The sequence below is a fragment of the Ochotona princeps genome, chromosome 6 (assembly GCF_030435755.1).
Source record: "Ochotona princeps isolate mOchPri1 chromosome 6, mOchPri1.hap1, whole genome shotgun sequence".
NCBI lineage: Eukaryota > Metazoa > Chordata > Mammalia > Lagomorpha > Ochotonidae > Ochotona > Ochotona princeps.
Window position 1 is genome coordinate 8620185 of NC_080837.1, and position 26152 is coordinate 8646336.

A 26152-nucleotide genomic window follows, 5' to 3' on the forward strand; every position below is an offset into this window, starting at 1 on the left:
CTTGAGTTCCTGCACCCACATGGGAGACCCAGAAGAAGTTCCTGGCTCCCAGCTTCAGATCGGCTCAGCTCCAGCTGTTGTGGCCACTTGGGGAGTGAACCATTGGATGGAGGTTCTCTCTCTCTGTCCTTCTTCTCTCTGTAGAACTGACTTTCAAATAAATATAAACCTTTTTTTTTAAAAGAATATTATCATAAATAGAGTTGACTACCCATTTTTGAATCATGTAAATCAAGTTTCATGGCTCCTGTGTTATTTTTCTGTGTAGAAAGAAAGGAAATGAATGAGAAAGTATTGTTGAAATTGTAACTCACTTCATCTCTTACAAAATCCCACAGTTAAGTCAGGACACGGGGTGATGAGTCAGAGAGTGTCAAGGGGAGAAACAAGGATCTCAGATTCACTGGGGTGTGGAGAAGGACTGGAAAGATGGATCTTCTGTCTGTCGGGAAAACACATATTTTAACAATTGCCACAAACACAGTCCACTTTGCGTTATTGAAACAGGTTCCCACATTTCTTATTGCCCAGGTATTTAGTGGCAGTAGGAAGACCGCTACGGGATATCTCACCCTGGAGCTGAATATAAAAAGCCGTATGTAGGTTAGGTTACAGTTTAGTTTTCAGCAGAGAAAATCCAGAACAGTGGAAGAATCATGCTGGCTTTTTCATCTATTTTCTCCCTTCTGTTGATTCAAGCATCTCTAAGAGTTATTTCAAGAACCATTTTCACACATTCACTGATTTTTGTTTCTTTTTTTAAGCCTCTGGAAGCAAAATCCAAGCTGTCCATTCCAGCCATGGAGATAAACAGATCTGAGAGCCATCGCTTTGAAGTCTTCTCCTCTTTCAGCTATTTTGGAACAGGGTGAAGCAACCTTGACTACATGGCAGAATCACCTGGGGAGCTTTTCAGAAACGCTGGCTGCTCCGGACACATCCAAGGCCAATTAAATCCGGATTCTTAGGAACCAATGCACCAGGCAGGCAGGAAGTCAGGGCCTCCTGGCTGCTCCATTGTCTTGGGACCCACATTCAAGGCTATTTTTAGGTCATCGTTATAAGCCCTTTATGGGAGGAAAGCTTTGGCTTCTTTTACAAATAGTATCTTCTTTAATCTTCACCCCAAGCTGTGAGATGGAGCTGGTACTCAGAGTTTTACAAATGAGCTCATGGTGCAGATGATCCTGTAAAGGGCAGATCCCAATGTGTAACGCAAGAAACCTGAGGTCCAGAGACCTGAGACTGGCTCTTGCTGCACCCCACCCTCTACCTGGTTCCCAGTGAGTTAGGCTCTCCTCACAGAATTCTGACAGAAGCCATGCTCTAGTGTAGGCCAGCAGAGGCTGAGGAGTGGGCAGTGCTGGAGGCCCCCTGTGTCAGCATCCACGTCCTTCTTCTATGGGAGTCGGAAGTCAGTCTGCAATGTGCCTTGAATGACTCTCATGATGAGATTTCCTCATCCGGTGAGAGATCTTGGAATATAGAAAATTCAGAACACTAGATAGGAAGGCACGTCTGTCTGTGGGCGTGAGAGAGAATGAAGAACAAAAGCCAGGAGTTTCTTGTGGCTAAATGGAGGCAGGCCTTGGAAGCATCCAGCATTCATGCGCATATTCCAAGTCCTGCCCAGGTCTGACGACCTTGCTATAGGTGGATCCCAGAAACTCCCTGCAGGGGAAGCTTAGGGGCCTTTCCACACACTCCACAAGGGGTGCTGCTACATCCAATAACACGCTGCTGAGACAGTCAAGGGAGGAACTTCACAAACTCTATACCAAGAAAGCCCTCTGCTTGACAGATATCCCAGAGGAAGATGGAGTGGGAGGAGCAAGGGTGGGCATACACCCATAAAGACTCCTCTGATAATGTTCTTTCCTGAGATGCCGCCTGGCTCCCTCCCCAGCCTGTCAGGTGTCCTCGCTTCCTTAGACTTTACAACTTTGCTTACTCGCTGCCCACGGTCTCCCATGTGAAATGAGTTTCTTACACTAAGACAAAGACCTCAAATCTAGTCATAAACAAGAATTCCTCAAATCATGCCTTAGATCAGGTCTTCTTAATGGGTGCCATTACCTTTTGGGATAAAGCAACATGAACGTTAGATGGACTGGGCCATTGTTTCTCAGGAGTCATACAACACTGTATGTTGTAGGGCCTGATGTTGTGACACCTGAGAAACCAGAAACCCATATGGGTGCTCTGACCCAACTGCTCTACTTCTAATCCAGCTTCCTGCTATTGTGCCTGGGAAAGCAACAGAAGATGGTACAAGCATTTGGGCCTCTATCATCTGTGTGAGAGAGCCTGATGAGGCTCCTGTCTCCTGGTCTTGACCCTCCCTGGTCCAGCGAAGACCACGGAAGACCATGGCAGCCATCTGGGCACTGAACCAGAAGATGGAATATTTCTGTCTGTTTCTACTCTTCCCTCTGTAACTCTGAATTTTAAGTAAATAAGTAAAAAATCTTTTTTTCGAAAAGGGGGACGAGGGAGGCTGTGGGCACAGTAATAGGTGTTGACAAGGATGTCTAGATTGGAACCATCACATTTTGTTTGTGGGAGTGTAAAATGGGGCAGTTACTTTGAGAAATGATTTTGGTCAAATTTTCAGTAGTTAAATATAGAATTGCCAAGTGATCCAGCTATATTAGCATATGTCAGAGAAACGTAAATATGCGTTTTCAGAAACTTTTATGTATATGCTCTTGGCAGTATTAGTTCTAATAGCCAAAAAGTAGAAAACAAGCATGATGCCTACTGCCCGACAGATGGTGGCTATACTGAAAGCTACATTTAAAGGAGTAAATTTGAGGGTGTATGAATTATTTCTCAATTTTCTTTTCATTTTGAAAGATTTATGGTTTTGTATCGAGAAGTCAGATTTACAGAGAGAAGGAGATACAGAGAGAAAGACCTTCCATCCACTGGTTTGCTCTCCAAACGCCACAATGGCCCAAAGCTGAGCCGATCTGAAGTCAAGAGCTTCCCCCAGGTCTCCCACGCAGATGCAGAGTCCCAAGGATTTGGACTTGCTCGGCGACTGTTTTCCCAGGCCACAAGCAGGGAGCTGGATGGGAAGCAGAATAGCCGGGACAAAAGCCAGTGCCCACATGGGATCTAGGGACATGCATGGTGAGGACTTTAGCTGCTAGGCTACCACACTGGGCCCATATTTTTCAATGTTCTTTAAAAAAGGACCAAAAACTATGTTGAGCCATAAAAACAACAAAAAAAATCCACTTACATATATGAAGCTCAAAAGGCAAAGCTAGGATGTTCAAGGACACATATCCAGGGACTAAAACAAGAAAAGAATGTAAATGATTCTTTTGAAACTCATTATAGTTACAACCTCAAGGGTTCAGAAGAGGTTTGGCAGGTCCCACGAGGAGAACTGAAGGGATGCCGGTGACGTTTCATTTTCTTTGGTGTCAGTCACGGTAATCGAGCGACTCATCTCACAGTAACTCAATGAGTTGCCTATTTGTGGAGTGTTCACTTTTTATTACATGCTGCATTTCACAATTAGCATCCATTATAATTTCCCAGTGAAAAATGCATGAAATGCAGGCACTATTGTTTTCTAAATGATTCCCATATTGTTGACATTTCAATAGCTTCCCATCTTTCATTGTTCTTAATAGCAATTAATACCTTGTACAAAGAACCCCTCATTCTGATTACCAATCTAGAGGAGATTACCATCTGTGACCATACAGAGTCCAAGGATCCAAGTCTTTGACGGTTCATGCTGTGAACCTTCAAATGCAGTTTTTCTTTTCATATAGTACACATGGTTTATTTCAACCCAGTGCTGCAATGTGCCAAGCTGGCCTTCCGGGATTTAGCCCTTGGATACGCTAAGTCTCCCTTGTTCCTCGAAGGTCTCCCTACCTTCCTCCGGAGCAGACTCACCAGTCCCCCCTGCAAGTGCAGGCAAGGACAGTGTGCTTGATTCTGCCACCTCACAGCGACCCAAACCAAGGTTCAGGAGCTTGCTGAGAGTGCTTCTGATCAGGGAGAGAGCCTCTGGCTGAGAAATCTGCACTGGCTCCAGGCCACCTCTCCCTTGCCATGCCTTCTTAAAACTATGAAGTCAAGAACCGTAACCATCATACGAATAAATGGTTTCCTTTTGTCCAACTCTCTACCGAGGACCAGCAATATGGTAAAACTCATCCAGAGAATAATTCAAGGAGTGAACACGGACGGCATTCATTTAAAAGTGCTAACGTGGAGCTGGTGCCACGGTGTAGCAGGTTAAACCCTTGTCTGTTAAGCTGGCATCCCACGTGTGTGCCAGTGTGAGCTCCAGCTGCTCTACTTCCCATCCAGCTCCCTGCTTGTGGATGGTCCAAAGCCTTGGGACCTTGCACCTGCATGGGAGAACAGGAGGAGGCTCCTGGCTCCTGGCTTGGGGCAAGCTCAGCTTTGGGTCATTGTGGCATTTGAAGAGTAAATCATCGGGTAGAAGACTTCTCTCTGTCTCGCCTTCTCTTTGTAACTACCTTTCAAATAAAAATAAAATTTTAGAAGAAGCTAAAGTGAATTTGTTAATACATATAGGACAGTATGGGAATATTTCAAAAAGCTTGTGAAAATAGAAATTAAAAGATGAATTCATATCGCTACAAAATATTTTTGATTTCTATGCATGTGAGAGGTGCTTGAAGAGGTCACAGAATTTATTTCTTTAAAAAAAAGCATGGATTTCAAAAATGTTTTGCATCAAGATAAGCTTTTTATTTCTCTTTTTGCACAAATTGTGAAATCCTTCATATAGTGGTCTAGGAAGTGATAAACTGTAATTTTGGAATTCTGTTTTTGCCAGGCAGGAATCTACACATCAATGGGAAGTTGCACAACATTAGTTACAATGGAATCAAACTCACATATGTTCTACCCCATAGTGAACTAACCCCGAAAAGAAGAATTGTACAACCACATCATTGTGTGACATTGAGAGAATTCACAGCCATCCCCTAACTGCATTTCCACATGTGGTACCATTTCTCCAACTCCACGCTTCTCCAGGGAAAGTCCACTTGGTCTGTTGTTCACTATTTGGAAAGCCTGTTTTTAAAAAATATGTATTTTATTTCTTTGAAAGTCAAACTTAGAGAGAATTTCCCATTCTCTGGTTCACTATCCTAGACACATCTTTCCTACCCACCAGCCTGTGAGCCACATCTTCCTTAGTGGACACAAGACATCACAAAGTTCTTTCGTTGCCTGTACTTGCCAGAGGCCAAGGCACCAAAGATTGTCATATCCATGACTGGTGTGTCTTGCGAAAACCAAAACCCCAAGTCCCTGCTGCTCATATGTTAATGCAACGCCTTTTGGTCTACATTTTCCTTACAATTTGTCTTTATTCAGAACTCCAACACGCCTTTATGTAACATTTATATTATGTGAATATGTGTTTAGCATAAGTCTGTTCCAAGGTAACAAGAATAACTGGTAATAAAGCTAGATTTTCTGTGTAATCTGTGAAATACTGCCCATTTGAAGGCAGGAACAATGTGCTTGTTGGAAGTGCAATTAACCATGTTGTCATTTGGTCAATCCAGAACAAACGGTTTCAGCACAGCCATGATAGGTTACTTGCTGAACTTTTTTTTTTAAGGATTTTAAAAATTTTTTATTGGAAAGGCAGATTTTACAGAGAGAAAAATCTTGCATTTACTGGTTCACTCCCCAAGTGGCCACAACAGCCAGAGCGGAGCCAATCGGAAGCCAGGAACCAGGAGCTTCTTCCGGGTCTCCCATGTGGGTGCAGGTTGCCAAGGCTTTTGGTCATCCTCCAACAAGCCTTAAGCAGGTGGCTCGTTGGGAAATGAAGCAGCCAGGACAAAAATCACCACCTATATGCGATCCTGGTGCTTGCAAGGGGAGGATTGGCCAATTGAGTCATCATGCCCAGCTAAATTCTTTTTGTAATTGTTTGAAAGACAGAAGGAGAAGCAGAAAAAAAAGGTACTCCCTCTCAGTGGTTCATTCTCCAAAAGCAGTTACTACCAAGGCAGTAACTATGAATGGGGTTTGGTAGGTTGGAAAGATCCAGAAAAAAGTCAAGAGTCCTGTTGGAGGAAGAGGAGATGAAGAGGCTGTTTGAAAGTTTAAGGAGGAGACCGTGTGTTTGAAGCATCTTTGACACGCTGGGCTCTTTGTGAGGAATGCCAGGGGACAGGACAGGAGTGGAACAGAACCCCTGTCCGGAGGCCATTGAGTTAGTGCAAAGAGCACAGTACCTGTGCCTGACTTCTCAGGGTGGCTGACGCAAAAGGGCAGGACTCACCAGTATTTTTGAGGAGCAATGATTAGGATTTGATGATGAATTGCACACAGGTCTGAGATCAACGTGGGAGCCAAGACGAATAGGAGGACAGAGGCCCTGCATCCTTTGCCCCTCTTCTTATAATGGAAAACTTGGCTCGAGATACTGAAAATACACTGCAACAGTCCAACAAATGTACCAAATCAGTGCAAACATGTGCAACTTCTCAAGGCAGCAAAGTGAACATTGCTATACAGAAACTGTTTTTTATGGTCCTTTAAGCACTTGGCAAGGATTTGAGCAGCCTTGAAGGATGGACAGAAGGGATAGAAGAGGCCACGGTCATAGCATAGCTGGTGAAGCCTTCACCTGTGATGTCAGCATCCGATATGGGCACTGGTTCTTATCTCGGCTGCTCTACTTGTGCTCCAGCTCCCTGCTCACATGCCTGGGAGAGCAGCAGAGGATGACCCAAGTACCTGGGTCCCTGAACCCGCGTGGGAGAGCCAGAAGAAGCACCTGGCTCTTTGCTTTTGCATATCTCAGCCTGTCCGGCTGTTGCAACTATGTGGAAAGTCTGTCTCTCCACCCACCACCCCCGTGATTCTTTCAAATGCATAAACAATAAATCTTTTTCTCTGCCTATCTGTCTGAATATACAGGGATACATAGATACATATTAAGAATAAATGGGGGGCCCGGCAGCATGGCCTAGTGGCTAAAGTCCTCGCCTTGAAAGCCCCGGGATCCCATATGGGCGCCAGTTCTAATCCCGGCAGCTCCACTTCCCATCCAGCTCCCTGCTTGTGGCCTGGGAGAGCAGTTGAGGACGGCCCAATGCATTGGGACCCTGCACCCGTGTGGGAGACCCGGAGGAGGTTCCAGGTTCCCGGCTTCGAATCGGCGCGCATCAGCCCGTTGCGGCTCACTTGGGGAGTGAATCATCGGACGGAAGATCTTCCTCTCTGTCTCTCCTCCTCTCTGTATATCTGGCCGTAATAAAATGAATAAATCTTTAAAAAAAAAAAAAGAATGAATGGGAAAAATCCAAACATTCTCAAGGGAAATTTGAACTCTAGTCACCAATTAATGTACACTTTCTCTGTCACCAATTGTATCTCCTGATAAATACCCTAATAACCAAAGGTGGCTGGTTGATGTTCAAAAATATTTTTTACAAAGATGAAAATTACAAACAGTATAAATGGCAACAATAGAGAATGGTTAGGTATACAGGCACTTATGCTGCCATTAAACTCTTGTGAATATTTTTGATCATGCCATAAATAAAATTGTGTTCAAAGAGAATGGTTTTAAAAAAAAAGCCCTAACTGTAAAGGCAAGCAAATAATAGCAAATAGAAAGCAAAATGTTAGTAATGTTATGTGGCCAGCTACAAAAACACTTAAACAGAGGATTCATTGATGCCCATAAAATAGAAACCAAATTTCCAACCCACGTTTTGGTGAATAACCTGGTTTAAAGGATTGTGGATGTGAATTCAGCAACTTTTTGGAAAAATTCTCACAGCGACTTCTATCACTGTAGTGATCAGACACACTTCAAGGAAACTTTTTCTTGACTGAATGTTACATCTCTGGTGGTTCTTCTTTGGCTTTGGAAGCAAAACAAGACAAGGAAAGATGGGTGCTGGAGCATAATTTAATTAACCTTCTCTTAAGTTGCACATGTTTTCTGTCTGATTTGCATGAAGGGGAAAGTCTTAGGGCAGAAAGTGCCTTCCACGTTTTAATTTAATTTCCAGGCCTAATTACGTTTGCTGAAACTCAGCACACTTGCGATTTTACAAGAATGACAATGTTGTGCAACGCAATTCGGCCTTGCAAAACTTCTCAAGTTGTTTTTCTTTCCTGGAAATTGAACTCCAAAATCAGCTTATTTTTTTTTATCATATATTAAACAAAAAACATAACTTAAAGGTGACAAGTAGGTTATAGCCTCTTTTTGAAATTATAATGAAATATGGAATTATAAAAATTCTCAAAAAGGACAATAAGAATTTTAAAAAGATTTATCTATTTTTATTGGAAAGGCAAATGTACAGAAAGGAAGAGAGACAGCAAGGAAGGTCTTCTGTATTCTGATTTACTCCCCAAGCAGTTGCAGTGGATGGAGCTGAGCCAAATCAAAGCCAGGAACCAGGAGAGTCTTCCTGGTCTCCCACGCAGGTGCAGGGTCCCAAGGTTTTGAGCTGTCCTCGACTGTCTTCCCAGGCTACAAGAAGAAAGCTGGATAGGAAGCAGGGCTGCCGGAATTAGAAACAGTGCCCATATGGGGTCCCAGAGTATGTTAAGGCAAGGACTTCAGCTCCTAGGCTACCATGCTGGGCCCAATAAGATTTTTCAAATGACTATCTCAATTCTCTCATGTATAAAAGCCCATATCATATCCTTAAACTCACCAATTACATCCAAAACAGTTTTTGGGCCCTGTGCGGTAACCTAGCATCTAAAATCCTTGCCTTGCACACGCCAAGGTTCCATATGGACACAGGTTCTAATCCAGCTGCTCTACTTCCCATCCAGTGCCCCACTTGTGGCCTGGAAAGGCAGTCAAGGACGGCCCAAAGCCTTGGGAACCTTTATCCACATGGAAGCGCCGACAGAGGCTCCCGGCTCCTGGCCTCGGAGCAGCTCAGCTCCGGCCGTTGCAGCCACTTGAGGAATAAACCAGTGAACAGAAGATCTTTCTGTCTCTCCTCCTCTCTGTATCTGACTTTCCAATAAAAATAAAGTAAATCTTAAAAAAAAAAAAAAGTTTTTCAATCCTGTCAGTTTTTCAACCTTTGCATTCCTGTCCAGTCCTTTATTTTGTCTAATTCTAGATTGAATCATATATCTCTTATCTGGATAGTCCTTTTTCTCTTTCTTTCTAGCTTTTTTTACTCATTATTTAATTCTTACTTGAAAGAGTTGCAGTCAGAAGGAGAGAAACAGAGAAAGCGAGATCTTCCATCCTCCAGTTCACTCCCCACATGGCTGCAAGGACTAGAGCTGGGCTGGTCCAAAGCCTGGAATTTTTTTCTGGGTCTCCCATGTAGGTGCAGGGGCCCAAGCACTTGGACCATCCTCCGGGGTTGACTGTGCTTTGTCACAGGCAGATGTGGCAGGAATGTCCGGGTTGAGTGGAAGATGGGAAAGGAAAGAGGAGAGAGTCACCATCTCCACTAATACACATGACCCAATGGGGAATTACAGAGAATTGGTGCAAGGGAAACCAGTGGATGGCAATAGAGCAGCCAGGGGGAGCTGCCTGCTGAAGACTGAGTATAAATTCATGGATCAAAGAGCCTGGGTCAGACACCAGACCCAAGTCAAAATAAAAACAGATCTGATTCTATCCCATCGGGGAAATACCGGACAAACAGACTCAAATACTCCAGGAGAAAAAAAAAAGTAGAGAAGTAATGGTGGTTCTTATTTCACAATCATCTGCAACAAACTCTTCAAGGACCACTCAATTCATAAAATTGCCTCTGGGCTCACTGCCGAGAAACTATTACTCCTCTGATCCTATGCTAGATTCATGATCTCATATTGATAGTCTGTGTTATGATTTATATTTTGGTATTCTGTTTATGTGTTTCAAATGTCCCTAGCTATGTAGTTAATGTTCTGATTTAGCTCTTTCCCTGTCCCTCGTGCTGCTGGGATCTGGGTATCAGTCCGGGTGCTCCCAAAGGCCCAGGTTGCAAAGGCTTGGCCTCCAGGGTGACGTCATCCGGGGGTAGTGGAACTAACAGAAAGTTAGGCCCCACTGGAAGGGGTCACTGGGACTACCCTCAAAATGTAATTCTCATAAGAGGTTTGGTTATAAAAGCCAAGTTGGGCTTAGCTGTGCTCTGTCCCTCCTGACTCCCCGTTCTGGGTCAAGAGAGGGCCCATTTCCCTATCACTGGTTTGGCTCTGTCAGGAATATCATCAGGAGATGGAAACTGAGGTACAATTTCCTAGTCTCATGAAGGGAAAGAAGGAACCTAAACAATACAGAACTCTGAGAGCAAGAAAGGACTTAGCTAAGCTGAGTTCAGTTAGCAGGTCACTGAGTTAGAGGGACAGCCACAAAGGGCTTGTACTCAAAGATAAGGCATGGGCATTAACCAGCTTTTAACAGTGACATACTGACATATACTACTTATGAAGGAAACAGGTCTATTTTACCTCACGAGTTTGGAAGTTCAAGTCCAAATATCCAAGATAACTAACTGTATAAGGTCCGGGATCAGGTGGTTCCACTGATTTGACCTCTGAGATGACAAGAGCGGAACAGGATCGACCAGTGAGCAGAGAGAGCAGGTGGGTCAAACTCAGACCAGACCCATCCCACAAACACCCTAACTGGAATATATCTGCCCCCCCTTATGACATTAACCCGGCACCTCTGGGTTTAAACATCGGCACGAATCTAGGGGCCCAGCCGTACTTCACCTTTAGTGATGACATTATGATATAATGTATTATCATGACAAAATACAGGTTTATACAATAATTAGACATATTAGTTGCTACCAAATTTTAACATTCAAAAGCTGTTCCTTCCTAAAATTAAAAGAAATAAACGTGTAGAAAATGTGTAGATGTCGACTACTATTCATGGCAACAATGCTACATTCTCATGCCAGCAAAACTTTAAAAACCACTTCGTCTTTAGCAACATATTGGGTTGACACACTATTTCATTGCTTCAAAGCCTAGAACTGTTCCTTATAAAAGTCAGGAGCTCGATGCGTCATTTGTGAATGAGTAGACAAGCAGCACTTTTGCTTTGAGCTTACTCCCTGGTCTTGATCACCTTAACTTAGCGCCCCTATTTTAATCCTCCTGTAAGAGGTCATCGAATTTAATGAATGTCTGAGCAGAATCAGCCCAGGCTGAAAGTCTTTTCTTTTCCTGAGGGTTTGATTCAGTTTTTCCATTTTAGCTTTCTAATACACTGTCGAAGAGGCAAGACCTTTTCTCCCCACAGGAGCGGTCGGAAGGCCCCAATGACTGCTGAAAAATCCCAACTTTTCTTTCATTCCAGTCATCCTGGTTCCAGCAATGCGAACCTCAGCCCACGTGGTTCCCCCTCTGTTTCTACTTCCAGCGGGTTAGATTCGTTACAGAGGCACCCGTGTCACAGAAGGTGACGGGACGCAGCAGATGCAGACAGACACGGTCTCAATTTTCTATGACCAGGGTGAAGTGTCTGGACCCAGGGACCCACGGCCCCAGGAAGCAACACGGTGTTTTCTTGGGGTTGAATTCTGAAACATGAAAGGAAACACCAGGACCTGCCCTGCTGAGATTACCCTGAGAGTCAAAAGCATAAGGCGAGGTCAAGGACCTTGGCAGTGCCAGAGTTTTCGGTTACAGTGTGAACCCAGATGCTGGGTACAAAGAGGCAGATTAGCAGAGCCTAGCTTTTCTTGCCTTTTCCAGATTCTGCCTTAGCAGGAGGGTGTAGGGTCACTCTGAAATATCATCCAAAACAGTCAGGATATAAGGATTACATGGAGTCCATTAATGTATTTGATGACTGCCTTTCTAATTTAGCATGCAAACATCAAACTTCTTACTGTTTCATTCTTTCTTTACACAAATTATAAGACTTCTATGAACACGTGCTGAAAGTGTATTGGTTTTTTTTTTTTTTTGGAAACATCAGCTTGGAAAGTTTATTACAAGTTAAAAATAAAGTTTATAAAAACCTCAAATTGACAAGATATGAAACAATCTTAAAACCTTTCAAAGGTTTATTTAGCAAAATCAGGCATTTTGAGAGTGGTTTGCCATTACCAAAAAGAGACTTCTTTGGATAAAAGTTGTAAAATCTCAGGCTCCCTAGAGAATGCAAGTAGCACTAATATGCTGGTTGATAGCAAAAGCAAGCACTTAGGCTCTTCAGCTGCAACCTTTTCATGCGTTTCTTCTTGATGGATGAGCAAACCTGATGGCAGGAAGGATGTTCAACCGGCCTTACTCGGCCCCGTCCTGCTCAGCCTAGGGAGCAGACCAATTTGCAATAGGGACAGATGCATCGTTTTAAGTTTTCTGGGTGTCGGTAACTGTAAGTGAAGGGCAGTGGCACTGACGTGAAGGTGACTGTTGAATGAGAATCTCATCTCTGATTTACCTCTTCACTGCAGCTCCCCTTGGGCTGGGTTTGGCAAGGAGAGCCCCTTCAGAATCGCACAGTCTGTGATGCCAACATGTGCTCCGTCTAACTGGTCCCACCTTTTCCTCCTGTACCAGGTTTTCAGCACTCCCTCTTGCTTCTCCTTGCATTTCTTATATTGAGTCAGTCTACACTTGCCCCCATCATCTCTGTGATGACTCTCTTGTTCCTGTCTGCAGATGCCACAGATGAGAGACGGCCCTGGCCACCACTGCCCATGGTGCTGGCCTTCGCGTGGTGTTGGCATAGAGGGCATGAGCACCTGCTGTGTCCTGGCCTCGCTGCTAGTGATCGTGGTGATGGTGTCTTCCAGGGTGCAATGGTAACTATGCCGTCAGCAATGCTGGAGCTGCTCAGGGCTCCCTGGGGTCCATGTCCACTCCCAATACCAATCCAACTCTATTAAATAATTTTTTCGATGAGATAATTTTTCAATTTTTCAATTAGAAGACCATCTGGATATCTCGAATGCGTCTTTAGTATGTTGCTTGGCATCTGGCTGTCATCTGGCTGTCATACCACAGAATGGCCGCCGCCAACCACAGAAATATATTGCAATGGTGGCTGGAAGCTCCCAATCAAGGCACTTGCCAGCTTGGTTTCTCACTGTTCTTCCTGGTTTGTAGTTGGTCTCCTTCCCTGTGTTCTCACATGAGACTTCCTCTGCACACATGGAGAAAGACCTCTAGTCTCTCACCCCATCATGCCACCAGTCCTACTAGATCAAAGCTTCATCCCTATGATTTCACAGAGCGTTAAAGGTCCCCTCCCCCAAAAGGACCTGTCTCCAGATTCCATCACATGGTTAGGAGGCAGAGGGGAGGTAGGACTTTAATATATGGCTTTGGTGGGAGAAGGCACCATTTGTAGAATCAATGCAGTAAGCACATGGGAGTTTCCCAAAATGTTTGACTATCACGAACGTTCACCTGTATGACAGCCACGATGAACCGGGTGGCTTCAACAACATGGAATTATGACATGACGGTTCTAGAGGTTCTAGGTGGGGTTGGTGATGTTAATTTTCTTGACTTGGAGATGATGGCTCCTCACCTGGCCATTCTGGGTCTGTGCGTTGTGTACTCCTGGGCCCCTCTTCTTACAAGATAAGAGCAAGCTCCACAGCAGCACCCACGTTTTTAGTTGAGTGTAATCCACTGGAAACCTTTGCCCCCAGTAGGGCAGCTGTGGGTTAAACTGTGACACGTTACACTGTGGGACATAATGAGGATTGAGATTCTGAAATGAGATGCAAAAGTGAAATAAAAGTTATATCATGATGTGCATCAATTCACAATTAAACATATTGGCAGGCCCGGCATGGTAGCCAAGTGACTAAAGTCCTCACCTTGCATGTGCCGGGATCCCATATGGATGCCAGTTCATGTCCTGGTGGCTCTGCTTCCCACTTGGCTCCCTGCTTGTGTCCTGGGAAAGCAGCCAAGGGTGGTCCAAGGTTTTAAGACCTTGCAGCTGAGTGGGAGACCTGGAAGAAGCTCCTAGCTCCTGGCTTCAGATCAGCATAGCTCCACCCATTGCGGTCACTTGGAGAGTGAATTAGTGGATGGAAGATCTTCCTCTCTGTCTCTCCTCCTCTCTGTAAATCTGGCTTTCCAATAATAAATAAATCTTTATAAAATGGCTGGCTGGCAGCCCTCAAGGTTGTAAGGAACACTGTCCCAGTTGTCCACATTATCCACAGGGATGTCTGTTTGCTTCCTTCACAGCCTCGTGAGTTCAGTAAATTATAAGATTGCACTGTAATATGTAGCATTTGCATTAGCATCAAATACTAGAGGATTTATACATTTCTGGGGGGTTTTGTTGGGGGTATATGATTCAGGAGTTTTTTCAATGCCTTAAACATGTGGTTTAGTTATCAATATCAACAGTTGTTGCTTCTCACTTAATAACATTGTGCCATGTGAACATGTATTATATGAAAACAATGATTTTTTTTTAATGCTTTGAAGTTTACTCTAGAGCATAGAAAACTTATCCAAATACCGTAAGTGTTCCAAGAGCTTTGATTGGTGCTGGTTTCTTATCTGGCTACTAAATCTAGTTCTTACCTAGTGTGTGCTGGGGCAGGGACGAGGGTGTCTGTCTGCTTAGCCTGCACATACGAAGAAAGGGTTATTGCATGATTCAAAGATGAATTTCTCACCTTGCCCTTGGAAGCTCTGCTGCATGAATCTTGACACAGCATCCAGTGCTTATGTTTAGAAGTCTGTCCTTCCTAATGGAGCTGTTACTGTTACTCAGTAATTTTCTACACTCACTGACATTTTGGCCTAAAAATCATTTTGCTTTATATTAATACAGAATAATCGGCTTTTGCTCATTTATGATTTCCCTGCTGTATCTTTTTTTCACCTTTTTCTTTTGACACTTGCTGTCCATGTCTTCTAGTCAACACACAGCTAGGTCCAATTTCTGTATCATCTTCGAGTACATTTGTGTCTTTTCATAAATGTGACTCTACCCTTTTCCTACTGCCAAGTATTGAATTTATCCTGAATTGGTCTCTACTACTGTTTTCAATGTATGTATTTATTTGACAAACAGGAAAAAGAGAGGAAAGAGAGAACATTTCCACCTACAGGTTCAGTGCCCCAAATTCCAGTGGCTGGGTTGGGCTGAGCCTGACGGTAGGAACTGGGAATGCAATCCAGCTCTCTTATATACATGCCAGGAATCCAACCACTTTTGAACCATCACTGCTCCCTCCCAAGCTCTGCACTGGCAGGAAGCTGGAGCTGGGGCTTAACCATCAGCACTCCGACAGGGATACAGGCATCTTAACCCCATCGCCAGGGTTGAATACTCTCCCTGCTTTGTGATGGCTCATTACTTTCTTACTTGTAGATTGCTTATACAAACACACGCTCAATCTTTTATCTTTTGTCTACTATTGGGAGATACAGAGACTATTTTTATTCTCTTAGATGTGTTTGCCATTTTTTTTTCATTCCCAAACATTCTCAAGTTACCTCGCACGGGAGAAAATGAGGACTCATAGAGACAAAGATGAAATGCTCCAGGCAATATGCTGCACTGTCCATCCAAGAACTGGATCCAACAGAGTCCACACAGACTTTCAAGGATGGAAGTATGGGGCAGGTGCCTGGCGTGGCAGTAAAGGGGCCACTAGGGACACCCACACCCCCTTTCAAAGGACCTGGCCTTGTGCTCTGGCTTTGCTATTGATTCCAGTTTCCTGGTAGTCATACCCTAGGCCACAAAGATGATGGTTCGGGTTCCCAGGTTCCCAACACACACATGAGAGAACTGGTTTGAATGTCCAGCTCCTGGTTTCAACCCATCCGAACCCTGGTTGTTGTTCATGTCCAGCTTCCGTGTTCAGATTCTGGTTCTGTTCCCAATCCATCTTCCTGCTATTGTGTATCCCAGGAGATAGTTGGTGATCGCTGCAGTGGGTGAGTACTTGTCATCCAAGCAGGAGACCCAGACTGAGTTGTAGGCCACTGGTTTTGCCCTGGGCTGGTCCCCTTAGTCACCGTGTGCATTTAGGAAGTAATCCAGTAGATAAAAGATCTTTCTCTTGAGCACTCTGTGCTGCTTGAGCAAATAGATACCTAGATAAATAGGATGAGTTATATGGAATAGGTCTTTGAAAAGTGACCTTCCGGTTTGCATATTAACAAGGGGAACAAGGCTGCTGAGTGCTATTGGTTGTCTGACAGTGTTCGGGTTTGTCATGCAGTAAGCACTACCTCAACTTAAAGGGTCTCCTATGGGTACATAGTGCCCATTTGAGGATCATGACACCAAACTATCTCTGCTATACTCTTGTAGATAGGACACATTGTCCACTCAGATGTGCAGTGGGTCAGCAGGCCAAGTGACCTGGCCAGAACTGCTCATCTCAGAATTGCAAATTAATATGTAGTGTGGTAAACTTTCTTATTCTGTCTTCCAACCGTTTTATGTCTTCATGGTTTCTAATTGTTTTACTGTGCCCTGTGTAGTATCTCCCATCTCATCATGGAAGAGCCTGATCTTCTATTTTTCCATCTGGTAACCAGCCCTAGCTTTCTGAAATCAGCTATCTGGGGGAAGATTCAAGTCTATGTTCTATACAATTTTATATTGTACCCTTTCACTTTTTGGCCAGCTTAGTGATTTCATGGAAAATACACCTGGCCTAATTTAATCAGGAATTGGTCATTTTGCAGTGGAAAGAATTTCCATAATATCTAGCCTGCCATATGGATAGAAGTATTAGCAGTTTGCATAAAATTGAATACTGAACTTGATCAAACACGTTGCATTCTGAGAGGTGTTTACTCCCTCTTCATTTACTAATATAAATAGCATTTACAGAAAAAGAATGCAATGTCCAATACATGGTTCTAAGGGGTTCCTGTGCTCTAGCCTATTTCAAAGCCACCCTTGGAGGGCGCAACTGGATTCTGAGCAGGGTCATTTAGTGCTCCACAATTTCAGCGGTGTCTAAAGCTGAGAACAATAGCTGGAAAATGGGGGCAATCAGCATCCATCCCCTGCTGAATACCCCCTGGCTGGAGAAGCAGAGAGAAGCCAGAATGCCAAGCTGAGCTCTCACCTTTTACACAGCAAATGTGCCTGAGCGCCCCTAGACCTCAGGGAAAATACAGAAAGGACCAGAAGAATGGCCACCATGGAAGGCCCTGACCTGCCACGTTCCTGCAGTCCAGGGAGCCTCGGCTAGGAGCCACAGGGAGCTGGGGGGAGCCAGGCAGAGCCTTACTCTGCTCACTCAACCCTCACAAAAGCCCCACAACCGGGAAGACTTTGAACAGCAAACACTGGTTCCTCCAGTCCTGCAGCTGGGAAATTGCCCACCGAGGTACCCTGCTGTGGGACACCTGGCGCAAGAATACCTCTCCCCACCTTCTTGCTGTGTGCTCAGCAGGTGAAAGCAGTCAAGTTGCTCCCCTGGACTCATCCCATCATGACACAATCACCCCAACTTTCCATTTCATAATATGATTACCTTGTGTGAGAGGATTTCAACATGCAAAGTTGGGGAGGAGGGATAACCAGGAAGTCACCATTTGTTACCAGTCAGGGTTTCCATGGTAACGACTTTGGGCATCTGTGATGTATCTTTGGAGGAGGCCCCATAAGAGGACGTTGGCCTGCTCTACTAAAGGACATTGGCCATTAGAGACAGCAACGAATCACATTAAGACAGGAACCTTCCCCTCTGCCTTGCCTCCTTCTCCAGTTCTCATAACCTGAGAAGAGGAAGATACAGTAAAATTATCAGGAAAGAGAGAGAGATGAGAACAAGGAGTTATAGAAGAGTCAGGCCCAAGAACAGTGAAGACAGATAACCAGGCACCCCCCCACACACACATACATACACATACACACATACACACATACACACACACTCCAGGCTCTGCTGAGCAGGTGCAGGAGCCAGGGGTCAGCATGAGCTGGGGGACACGGAAGGACAGGAGAGGATCAAACACACGCTTTGGTCAGGATAGTATCTGCAGTTTATTTCCACCCAGGCTGAACATGCACAAAACCTTGTGGTGTGAAGATTTTCAAACACATTCAAAGTGGAAAGCAGAGAGTATAACCGTCTCCCACACATCCATCCCCCAGCTTCCACGGTGACCAACGCCGTGCTGGTTGTGTTCTTTTTCTTCTTTTCTTTCTGGGTTATTTCAAAGCCAACTTCAAAGGCCATATCACTTTCCTAGGCTCCACAAACAGGCATTGAGACGGCTTTTGAATATACTCACAGTGCCATCAATACATGCAACAACATACAGAGTGTGCGGTTGACTTTTTGATACATCAAAATGAGGCTGCTCTTAGGGTTAGGAGTGAGTGGGTGAACTGGGAGTTCTGCCCAAGGTTCCATGGAAAGCTAGACGGGGCACAATGATAGACGGGGTTGAAGCTAGTGTGGGAGGAAAGGAAGACAGAAACCTCCCAGTTGCCCCAAGTTCAGCACAGACAACACACACACGTTATTTGTGTTTGAGCAAAGTGTCAATTCTGCATTACTCACCAGCGGTCTCATATCGGCAGAAGGGAGGCCACCACACTCCTTAGTACACGCAGTTTGAAGAAGTGTCACCCATCAGAGACAAGACAAAAGGCAGTGCAACCAGCCAGGAAAAGGGCATTGGAGGAGCCCACCAGCATCTGCAGCTTCTCCATATCACAAATTAAACCATGGGTTACAGGAGTAAAGATCTTTGTTTTTAAAAGGCAGAGTTGGAGCAGAGAGAGAGAGAGAGAGACGAGACGAGAGATCTACCATAGCCTGGCTCATTCTCCAAATGCTGACTGTGAGAGTCAGACAGGAGCCAAAACTGCCCCCTACTCTCCCACATGGGTGGCATGGACCCAAGTACTTGGGCCACCTTCCATTGCTTTCTCGGGTGCATTAGCAAGAAACTGGGTCGGTAGCGGAGCAGCCAAGATGCAAACTGGCTTCCAAGTGGGCTGTTGGCACGGCAGGTGGTACCTTCTCCATGGCACCACAGTGCTGGCCCCAAGAATGGAAGTCTTGCTGGTGCCAGGGAGTGCTGGGCAGTGTCCTGGACGTCTCCAGAGCATGGAGGGAGGCTCACTACGTTTCTCCCTCTGGGGCTGGTTTCCTTCTGTTCCTGCATGTGGCCAGGGAAGAGAAGGAAAGGCAAGTCTATATGTTACAGGGACACTGCTAAGAAGCTAAGGAAGATAGGGGATTGCTGCTTCGTGTAGGAATCTCATTCGGCCAATGGGATCTTCTTGTTCCAAGTCTTGGCACGTCTCCCATTGCATACAGGTACAGTACCCTGTGTTCAGCTGTTAGCGAATCCTGTCTCAAATGTTTTACCATGCATTTAAACAACTAATGTTTCATTTTCCGCTATGGTCTTTGCTGTGGTTTTTATGAGGCCACAGGACTTGTAGCGGTAAGAGGAAAACGCACTTCACAGCCTAAGGTTGGGGGATCACTTCCTTTTCCTGTCTTTCCAGCAGATAGTTTTGCTTGTCTGGCTACATTGGAGGGAGGGTTTTTAGCAAGTTGAGCAGGAATACATTTTAGAATGTTTTCCCACATTCTTTCCAGAGAAGCCCAGAGAACCACCCTCCCCTCCCAGCAAGAATCCCAAGGTGTGTGTGTTTACACCATAGAGCTCTACACTCGCGTGTCTGTAGGGCACAGAGACACAGCCTTTCCATGAAGGGTAAGGAGCCTGGGACTCAGGAGGGACAGTGCAGTTTCGCTTAGCCGTCAAAAACACAAAGGCTCTTCGGGAGTGGACTTTCGCTTTTCTCGGTTCTCTGGTGCCCTCTGGAGGCTGCACGTGAGATTTACATCCAGTAAGCTAATAATGCAAAAGGAGTGAGGCCAGGAAGATGGAGTACAGAATCCACTCAGGAAGACTCTTGGTTTGCATTCTTACAAATGAAATCCTGAGGGGCCTGGTGCAACAGCCTAGTGGTTAAAGTCCTCGATTTGCATACCTGGGAATCCATATGGGAGCCGGTTCTAATCCCAGAGGTCCTGTTTCCTATCCAACTCCCTCCATGTGACCTGGGAAAGCAGTTAAGGACGGCCCAAAGCCTTGGGACGCTGCACCTGCATGGGAGACCTGGAAGAGGCTCCAAGCTCCTGGCTTCAGATTGGCTCAGCTCCAGCCATTGCGGCCACTTGGGGAGTGAATCATCGGACAGAAGATCTTCCTCTCTGTGTCTCCTCCTCCTTGTAGATCTGATTCTCCAATAAAAATAAAATAAATCCAAAAAAAGAATAAGACCACATATAAGAGCAAATAGCCCTGCCTTGCCTGTGCGGAAAGGATGTGAAAGAATGAACTGTGAAAGATTCAGCAAACAATTGTCCAGAGTTTCGTTTCAATGCCATGAGGAGATGCAAGCTTCCCTCGCATTAGCCTACACTCAAGTGCAAACGAGACAACAGGAAAATATTGGAAGATTTTTAAAATAAGGATGTGCATTCCAAAGAGAAGCTTGCTTAAGTTCAAGTTCCAGTTCCACCATCTTACACTGCTTTTCCCGGCTGTGTTAGCTGGGAGCTGGATCAGAAAGTGGGATGCTGGGATTTGAACCCACACTCACTGGGTGTGCAGGTGGTGGCTTTGTTCACTGTGCCACCACACCAGTCACCTGAAATTGAATTCTCATTAGCATTTGTAACATAAAACTGTCAGCCATCGGCCATTTTGCTGGATTTATTGACCTGTGTAAGATGAAAACAGCAGATAGAACACAAATGCATTTCAGGGTTTCTCTTTGCTCTCAGACACGATTCATCACATCTTTCTTTTCCATCACTTACACATGTGTACTGTAAACCCCATCGAATTTTGGTCAAGTTCGGGGAAGCAGTGGTGAACTCCAGTCTGTCACTATCCCATGTCACCTCTCCTGCTCCCTCCACCAGCCGTGCCGGGCTCCAGGACCGAGAACTGAGTGTGGAGGGTGTGGGCACTCTCACACTTCTCCCCTTGGCCAGGGACCAGTGCATTCCAGAAGAGGCAGAGAAGTGGTTGGTTAACTAGAGTTATTACAGGGCTCACACCACACGTGCCCAATGTAGAAGGTTGACTATTCTGGTGTCAGGGGAAGGGGGGACATGTGTGTCCTTAAGGGGGCTACATTGGCAGCATCTCTCCTCCATCTTCCTCCTCCAGAAATCTCTCCGGCTCCCTCATCCTTGAATTTCCTCATCAGCCCATGGCTCCTGTGAAGCTCCATCAAGGCAAGTTGAGCCTAGGCCCTCCCAGCCCTGTGCACTTGAGAGACAGTGAGTGTTGCCCTGCATGGCACCCCCTCTATACCAGGAATCTTTCTGTTACACACAGCGGGCATAGAGAAGCATGCAACGAGCTCACTGTCTAGCCGGAGCACAGATGCTCACCGCTCCCCACTTGCAAGGGCAGTATTGAATATCCACATCTCTGCAAGTCATGCCTGGAGAGCGTCCCATTTCACCTAGCCACCCACAAAGAATAAGGAGGCAGAGCTCTGCACTTCAGCTCCCCGGAATCCTGCTCTCGAACTCCCATGCTTGGGCACACTTGCCTGATACTCAGGGAATTCCCAGAGGCTTCCTTGTAAAGTTAGCAGAGGTGGGGAAACATGCCATGCCTACTCGGTCACACTGCTGCCACTTGTGTCCTAAAACCTTTTTCAGTTCTTCTTTTGTTTCAAAACCCTTTTCCCTTGGCAGAGAGAGAGATGCAGGGAAAAGGCACAATCTTAGCCTTGTTGCTGATTTCTTGGTAAAGTTAGAGGGTATTTCGAAAGTTGGTAAGAAAATTGAACCCAAGAGTAAATTTATTTTGATGTAAAAAGTTCTTACAATCCATGCATTGGTTTGTTTTCTACTACGCATTTTGCATGATTTTTTTGCCACACTTTTTCTTCTATAGGCAACATTTGTGCTAAATTTCTTACATTTTTGTGAATGCTAACTCAAGATGAGGTTCTCTGATTTTGGCAAATTGATGCTGTTTGAGTCTTGCCCCACACCAACAGAAAATAGTCAGTAAGCAAGTGCCCATGTTCTAGAAAATGAAATACCCTCCTGGGTGGGCCAGTTAGACAACACACCAGTATGGGACATAGAAAGGATGAGGAGTTCCCCTACTATTCTATTTTCACGTTGCAGAAAATTTTTTATAAATTTGTTTATTTGAAAGGCAGATTGAGAGAGAGAAAGAAAGAGAGAAAGAAAGAGAGAGAGAGAGAGAGAGAGAGAGAGAGAGATGCAGGGAGAAAGAAAGATCTTCCTTCCACGAGTTCACCCCCTAAATGTCCACATGGCCGGGACTGAGCGTAGCCTAAGCCAGGAACCCACAACTCCATCCAGGTAACTCCCACACAGCTAGAAAGCACCAAGCACTTGGGCCATCTTCTGTTACTTTCCCAAGGCAATTAGCAAGAAGCTGGATCAGCAAGGACTCAAATCAGTGCTCTGCTGTGGGACACTTGTTAGTGTAGGCAGCGTCTTAACCCGCTGCACCTCAATGTCGGATGATTTGAAAAGAACAATATTTGTTGTCTTGCATTTTGTGCCATAAATATTAGGTGGCATCCAACAGGGTAGCCTGACTGAACATAGCAATGACTGACTATGTTACAGTCTTTACCCTTGGCCTTGTGGCTAACCCTACAAGCTCCTTGGTAACGGCCCAACTTGTAGTTCTGTTTCCTGTGAGCAGCTGCTTCCCATGTACCTCCCTGGTTTGTTCTCCTCTTGGTTTTTGAATCAACTTTTTATTTTGTGTAGACTAGAATTTACAGAAAAATTGAGCAGATAGTAGAGTTCCTGTGTACACCACACACCTTCCCCTCTTCAGAATATCTTAAACTTAGCCTGATGAGCTGGCGTCATCCTTGCCTCGCATGCACGGAGATCCCTATGGGCACCAGCTGTATCCTGGCTGCTCCGCTTCCCATTGGGCTCTCTGCTTGTGGCCTGGGAAAGCAGTGAGGGGAGGACCACAATCTCTTTGTAAATCTCCTTTTTCAATCACCTTTTTTCTTATTGTGATGCCTATATTGTTTTACTGGGTTTAAAAACAAATGTATGTTTATATAGTTGATCAGGATGGGAAGGACCAAAGGTTAGGGGATATGATCATTGTTTCCAAAATTTCTTTCTCTTTCTGTTTCTGGGGAAAGAGGGGAGGCAAGGGGAGAAGCCATACCCAGCCGCCCAACCACCCCAGTACCCAGGGATGGGAAACGGCCACCCAGTATCAACCCAGGGTCCCGACGTGGTACATGCTCTAAGGGTTCTGCCCAGGGGGTTTTGGTAGTTCTGAAATGCTCTTGATCTCACTGATCCAAGGGGGAGGAAACCCTCTCAAGGTCCATTGGCTGACCTTATAGTCTCCATTCACCCAGAATTTTGCTGTCACCGCTTGACTAGAGTAGTTGCCGACTTGGTGCGTTCCCCTTCCTCTCTGTTGTACCAGATGTCTTCTGCGTGTACGTTAGCACCTGCCATCCACTGCTCCATATTTTCCAATGAGGAGGACTGTTCTCACAGGCAGGCTCAAGGCCCCGGGCCAGGTGACCTGGGCCTCACTACACCCCCCACCCCTGGGGCTCATGGATTCAGCACCCATTGCCCCCCAGACTGGCATGGCTCATCAGAGCATTGTACAGCCTGGCTCATTCCAGCCCGCCCCCAATTCCAGATCCTGCTGGTGGGTGCTACAGCTTAGCCTGGCCCAGCCTGCCTCCTGTCCTGGCCCTAATGTGAACCGGTTGGTGTTGTGGACCAACCTGGTCCCTCCTGCACCCCGTCCTGCTTATCAGATCTTCCAGTGGGTGCTATTAACTGGTCCAGCCTGGTCTGCTCCTAGAACTGACCTACATGTATGCCGGTGGGTAGTATAAATAGGCCTGGTCTGGGCTGCTCCTTGCCTTGGTTTTGTGTTCACATGCAGGAACTGGGTCTTGACCAAGGAGTTTCCCCATATCCTCTATCGGACCTCTTCCCAGTGGCAGATCTCATGCACACCTGTGGGTCCTTGGCCCAGGCTGTCTTTGTTCACTCCCTGTCCTGGCAGGAACAGTGCCCTTACTCAACCAGCCCACACCCATTCTGATTCTTCCTATTTGGGTATTGCAGCCCAGCCACACATGGTCCAGCTCACATGTGGTCCAGCTGACACAGCTCACATGGTTCAGCGAGAGCCAAGACCTAACCCAGCCCACTCTACCTCCACCCTGTCTTTCACGAGTACCAGTAGGTGTTGGAGTCTAGCCCAGTCTAGCACTTCCCAGACCCAGTCCACACTCGTGCTAAGGGAGGCTGTAGCCAGGTCCAGCCCAGTCCGCTGCCACCATTCTGGCTCTCGCACTCACCAGTAGAAACTCCAACCCAGCTGGGGCATCCTCTTAGCTCCCCAGCTAAACCTGTCCCCAGCCACAGCTCTTGCACATGCCAGTGATTACAGTTCCACAGGGGTGAGCCCACAAACCGCTACTGATTCTGCCTCCAGACCTGATTCTCCCACATACTGGTTAGTGTCATGACCCAGCCGAATATCACCTATCCCCTGTTCCAACTCACACCGGTGAGTACTGTGATCTAGCCCTGCCAGGTACGCTCAGCCCAGTTTTAGTGTGCATCAGTGAGTGGTTTTCAGTGATGGTCAATGCTAACTACTCTAGCTCAGATCTCCCTCATGTACTGGTACTTCAGTTTGACCCTTAAAGGTTCCCCCTGTTTCTCCCTCCAAACAGCAGAGTCTCAACCCCCTTGCTTACCTGCACACACAGTGGATTTGTTCATAGAAGTCCCTCTGTAGTAATTACTCACCTGCACATGAACCCCTCAGGTCTCTACTCGCTTTTTGCTGTGCCATCCCCCAGGTTTCCTATGAGCCCACACTTCCAAGTCCCCAGAGCATACTGCCAGGAGGCCCAAGGGCTTCTCCCGGTGCTGTTGATACCTGAACCACCTGCTTGAGGGGTGGGAAGAGGTCCCTGGCTCAGCCCTGTGCAGGGGCCACCCTTGGCAGCCACCTGAGAGACAGGGAGAAGTACCCAGCCAGTTAAAATAAATAAATCTTATAAAATAACCTGGAATGTCTTATACTGATATGGTACGATTTTGATAGCTAACAGTTTTTAAGATTTATTTACTTTTATTGGAAAGGCAGATGAGATTTACAGAGAGAAGGAGACAGGGAAAAAGCCTATCTGCTGTTCATTCCCCAAGTTGCCACAATGGTCAGAGCTGAGCTGATCTGAAACCAGAAGCCAGGAGTCTCCCACACAGATGCAGAGTCCCAATGACCTAGACCATCCTCTGCTGCTTTCCCAGATCACAAGCAGGGAACCGAACGGGAGGAGGAGCAGCCATGCAGAATCCTGACACTTGCAAGGGGAGAATTAGCCAATCCGTCCATTACACTGGTCCAATCATTACAATTTTATGATCATCATATAATGAAGACCTAAAGGTTATGGTAGGGACACATTCTGCAGCCATATTGGATATTGTTTACAAGTAGAGCTGGTACAATTTTTGAAACATTGTGGAACTTGTGGTTCATGGAAAGCAAGATGGGGCTTGGCAGTACAGGCGTGGGCAATGCGCATACAGGAAGGAGAGTTGGGATTTATACCGAAAAAAGGTTTATATGGTGCAGACTTGGTTGCCACATAGCTGTGCCAGGCTGTCACATTGGGATCAGCTGTAACTTCTGTTCCAGCTGGCCAGGGCTCCTACATAGGCCAGATGGAGCTGTCACACGGCAGGTTAGACCACAAAAGTCATTGCATGCAGGTAGCATGGTGTGCAGGTTGCCTGGGACTGTCACATGGCAGGTTGGACCGCAGGAGCCGTTGCATGTGGGTAGCATGGTGTGCAGGTTGCCTGGGACTGTTGCATGGCAGGCTGAACTGCAGGAGCCATCGCATGCAGGTAGCATGCTGTGTGTAGGTTACCTGGAGCTGTCAAATTGTACTGCTCCATGTATTGGCTGAGGTTGTGCAAGACAGAATTCATCCCATGTGATTTGCCTACTGAGAGGTTTTCATCCCTTACCCTTCACGGGAGATTGAGGTCCATCTTCTGTGACTTCTTCCTGCTGTGTCCAGGCATCATCCCTGCAATGCAGGGAAAGAAAATCTCCGGCTGCAGATGTTGCTTGAGGGGCTGCAAGTCTGCCCCCAGTGGTTGGC